Below are 5,300 nucleotides of genomic sequence, written 5' to 3'. Positions count from 1 at the left end.
AGGGCAAAAATACATACACACATGAGCACATGAATAGAATGAGTGTGAAAATGTATGTATGTATGTATGTATGTGTGTAAGTGCAATTTGCAATGCAACGCACAACTTTTAAAGGAACCGAACAAAGTCATTCATCCAGTAGCAAAGAATTTGGCGTACAAAGGAACGAGTGGGAGGACGTTGGCTCATAGTACATACATACATACATACATATATACTCGTACGTAAGAAGTTTGCAATGCGCAATAATGAATTATGAAGGCAAGTCGAAAGTGTTTTGGCGAAAGCCGATGCCGACACTCAGCCATGTTAGGCCAGGCCGCTGATGAATGCAAGCGCGCTGCTCGTGTTACGCGCGCCACGACCGCATGCGATCAACCACAACAGATGCAGAGTGCACTGAGCATTGCAATGCAAAAAAAAAACAAACAAAAACAAAAAAACAACGAAAATAAAAAGCGAAGTTTAAGTAAAGTTAAAAAGTCGAATGCGAAAAGCGCAAAAATTCGAAATATTGTACATACCAGTAAAGCGACTAAAAAGCGGCAGAGGCGCGCGAGCATTGCACAGTGTGCGACATTAATTACCAAGCTAAATTAAAAGAAACGATTCCAAAAAATTTCTAAAAATGTTAATAACTACAACTTCCATAAAAATAACACGATCTTCGAAAAATGGTGGCCCACTTCACAAATGTTTACTCTTATTATAACCGACACCGAAGTATCGAAAAAATTAAAATATGTACATTAGGGTGCCCCATCCAAAAGAAGTTGCAGTTTTTCCACCGGAATTATAAAATTTGTAATATTTTAGGACCTCCAACAAAATATTACCGAAAAATATTAAAATTTACTTGAGCTGGGCTAATTTGAAAATACATCCAAAAATATCGTTATTTTTATTCGCTTGATAAAACTTTTAAACACTTTTATATAGGCCTTTTAAGCTTAAACTTTTCTGCCATTTGAGTTGACTTTGGGAAAATCATGTTTATAAACCAATTTTATTTATAAAAAGTAGATTTTTGGGGGTATTTTTAAATCAGTCCAGCTCAAGTGAATTTCAATATTTATCTGAATTATTTTCGATCCATCCCAATGCAATCTATCCCAAAAGTGTAAAAATTTGCTTCGACTAAGTTTTCTTGCGTGCTCAGCTTAACGCGTACGAGTTATCCTTTTTCGGCGACCCCCAGCAAAATTATCTGCTTCAAATTTCATTCGTTATTGCTGTTTGAAGGAAGGATAAAAAGTGGCAATTTTGGTAGGAGGTAGAGGGTTAAGATCTTCTACAAAAAATTATTTGAACTCTTTTTATACATAATATTTACGATAGATTAATTGCACTTTCGGTCAAAATGCTAGACATTTTCGCAAAAAAAAAAACTCAGACTACTGCCTTCGGCAAAGTTGATCAAGGAGACATCGTATTTCATAATTATCAACGTTTGTTAGTGCTGATTAAGAATTTTGTAACATTTTTGGATCAATCTGCACACTAATACGTTCAGGCTTAAAGCCACAACTCGTAATTCAACTCTCTTTTTGATGTTTCCAGCAGAGTAGGAGAATGATGTAGTTTGGAGCGAATTCCACACATCCTCTTTCACATTCGGTTTGTAGAAGCCGTAACGGGTTGTTGAAATAAATGGCTCAGACCTTGTTGGAGGGGTGGATGCCGGTTCTTCGGCCAGCTTATCTCCTACCTCATTTCTGCTCAAGTGGTGAGAGGGTTTTTAGTTCCGCCTGACTATCGCTTAAAATTATAATGCTACCATTTCGGCATTACCTTCGCAAGTTGATCTCTGACCATGGAATGACGGCGTAAGTACACAACTACCTGAAAAAAGGTCCGTAATTTCCACAAAGGCATGGACAATTTTTTCCTGAGCCCCTAGATGCTTGTTTCTATGCCCTCTGCAGTATTCGAAGTGATGCAGAGCACCAGGCTTAAGCCTGATATAGAATTGTGCAAGATAGCTTTGCTGCCAAACTCTATTTTGAATCTTCTCTCGAATACCACAGTCTTGGTGATCTCGTCTTCTGCAAATATGGCGAGTGGAAGCTAGAAACCTACAGAGCTTTCATTTGCTATTTCGACTTACTCAAGGATTCTTAACAGGGATCTCTCGAGGATCCCTCGTCAGTCGACTATTTCGGCCATCGTTGAAGCGCAAGCAAACTATACCGTAAACTGGGTAGATGATTATGCGTGGGATGACACCGAGAGGAACTAATTAACTTGTAATCAAACTGATAGTTCAAAACTAATTTCTACTACAGAACTATGTATTTAGTTTAGACCAGCCACAACTTGAAAATCTTTCACTGTGCTCGCAGTGAGCGGGCGGTCCCAGGATGACGTAGTGCTTGTGTTTGTCGGTTCGCTGTATGCGATAAGTCGTCACAATTTTCTCTCACTTCGAAATGAGCTGGCGATGCTATCAGCCATCCTGCGGCGTACATCCAGGCGTTTTTGTAATACATATGTATATCTTAGATACTAAACTCGTTGAAGCTCTTTGTAAATCTTGATTTATTGCAATTTTAGTTGAGCTGAATTGTAAGCGACTGCTTAAAGTGAGTGGCAATGAGGCGAGCCCATTATGGACACAGCGGCGGTAGCTGACTCAGTTACAAGAAAAAGAAGCTATTGTTAGGCGAAGAAGATAGTGGAAACCCGATTCACTACTGTTCCTCGAGCTGCAGCACTCAAGCAACAAGCCAGCAAAAACAAAAAAAGACTCCAAACGAAACAGCGACGATGAATGTTGCAACATTTAAATTCAACCAAACACATGTTAAGGTGCTTGGAAGACACAAAAAGGGGCGATAATATTTACTATGAATACATCGGAGTGCAAGATAAGGCGCACAAAGGCGGAGAGAAATTAAAACAGCCAGCCACCGGCAGTTGGCAATGAAAAAAAAAACTCTTAAAAGCAGCAGATAGGTCTGCAACCAAAATTCTGTAACAATGACGTCAATGCAATCGCAGAAATGGGAATGACGCACTTCTCATAGCAAAACCATCCATGAACGTAAATGAAAGAAGAAATAAAAGTGAAAAAATTCATTTTTTCGGGAAAAAGGAAAAATGTGAAAATCACAATAAAAAAAGTATGAAATGAAAATCAATCCACCAGTCAGCCAAGTGCAATCAAGCATTAAGTTGCAATGAACTGTGCAATGCTGCGTAACCTTCACGATGAAAAATGTGAACATTTTTCCACACAAACTCACGCGAAGGCAAGAAATTCAAAACCACTTTGTCAGCCCCTAATTGCATCGGCCGCTGTGCACCTACATATCGTCGTCTCAGAAAACGGATGTCGAATGTTACAAAACACGGTTTTGAGAAAATTGACTTTGAAGTTTAAGGTCGAATTAATCCGAAACTGTACGGTAGCTTTTTGTAACTTTTGAAGGAGACGTAGTTGGTGTTATTAGTTTTGATTTCCCATATTTTTACATTTAATATCTCTTAACGTTAATGAGAAAATTTACTTTTCATTCCGTATACATTTGTCGTAAGTAGCGTTTACTCACCACTTTGTTTTGTCCACAGAACATACGACAATAGTAAAGTATCTATTTCAACGACGATGGTATAATTTGATGAAAAAACCAGACATATTTATTAAATAATGATTACTTATTAGAAAAAACATAACACAAACATAATCATGTATTTAATAAAAAAAATCTGTACATCTCTTATGCTGTAAATATGTTACGAACATACGTTTTCTTTATATAAAAACAAAAAACAATAATTAAATTCAGTCTTTTGTACATTTTTATTTCTTTCATTTCATTGGAGACTCAGTGCAAGCTAAAATTTAAAAATTTAAAATTTTAAAATTAGTTACTTAGTTTAATTTTCAATTTTAATTGTATCGTTATAGTAGAGGACCATCCAATTGTCGTAAGTTCAAAGTTTTGCGATACATACGACAAATGTTTTATGATTAAAAAAAAGGATTACATTTGTATGGGAATTTGTCGTATGTGCCACATACGACAAACGTTTTATGATTAAAAAAAAAGGTACGTTTCTATGGGAATTTGTCGTATGTGACGCATTTTCAGCACATACAACAAAAGGCATACCCAATCATTAATATTATGTAACATACGACAAAATGCGCACGAAATATCTCAAAAACTAATGGAGATATAAAAAAATGGATTGCAGAAATCGAAAGAGCATGTCCAACTTAGTAAATCTGCATCAAAATCCCAAAATCGTCATTTTGCACATTCGTCATCCGTTTTCTGAGGCGACGAAATCAAGAATTTTTCTGCTGAAGGTGTTTTGCATTTTTTTTCGTACAAAGTATTTTCGAAAATTATTATTTTATATGGAAGAAATCGTGAAAAAATTGGCAAAAATCAACGGTAATTCCTAGGTACATCAAACTTGCACTTTATTAAAATAAAATTCAATCAAACTGCACATCAAAGAAAAAATTCAAAAAATCTGATCAAAAAGTTCAAAATTTATTGAATTTTCCTTAGTTTTGCACAAAGTTTAGAAATTGTAATTTTATGCTTTTTTTAGTATTAACCATATTTTCTATAAAAAAAAACTAACGCAAAAAAAATTAAATACAAATTTGTGCAAATGGTGTAAAAAATTCTCTGGGCAAATACTTTTGGGCGTGCGTGTACGTATGTATTTCGCAAAGTAAATTTCAACCCCTTTCGAATTAACCCTTACATATGTACATATTCTTATATGGTAAGAATGTGCATACTTGCCGGCTAATAAAGTGAGCAGATTGACTGCTGCATGACCAGCCTATCTTTGCCGCTTAACAATCTCTTGCAGTCTATAACTGCGACTATAGTTGACCCGTCATTGCACTATATATGTATGCAAGTACATTTGTGCCTTGTTCCATATTTAATTATATATGTATGTATGTACATATAAAAAACGGCAAAATAATTAAAATGAGATTTAATTAAAATCTAAATTACGCGTGCAATACCATAAATTCATCAAATGCATTTTGCACGCAAGCAAACGCAGACCAGAGCATGCACATACATATGTACATATGTATGTATGTATGTAAGAACGTGTGCATGAGCGCATGAATTCATCCAAGTGCACTTAGCAGACGCAAAGTACCGCTGCCTTCCCAAAGAGTAATGTAATGCATTTGCGATTGAGGAAGTAGACATAGCACTACGACGCTGCTGATTGCAGCTCAACCAATTGCAGAGGCTGAGGCTGAGGCTGAAGCTCGGAACACTTTGACGACTGCAACTTCACGACGTAACGGCAGC

General features: G+C 36.3%; 1 protein-coding gene across 4 annotated transcripts in view; it reads left to right on the top strand.

Annotated features, from left to right (window-relative positions):
- LOC118733172 (glutamate receptor-interacting protein 1) overlaps positions 1–5,300 on the top strand; it is a 179,760-nt gene that overhangs the window by 117,390 nt on the left and 57,070 nt on the right. The gene's annotated exons all lie outside the window — the stretch shown is intronic.

Source organism: Rhagoletis pomonella, unplaced genomic scaffold, assembly GCF_013731165.1.
Source record: "Rhagoletis pomonella isolate Grant_MI unplaced genomic scaffold, Rhpom_1.0 Rhpom_scaffold_00002, whole genome shotgun sequence".
NCBI classification, from domain to species: Eukaryota; Metazoa; Arthropoda; class Insecta; order Diptera; family Tephritidae; genus Rhagoletis; species Rhagoletis pomonella.
This window is presented reverse-complemented; position numbering and strand designations above follow the sequence as displayed.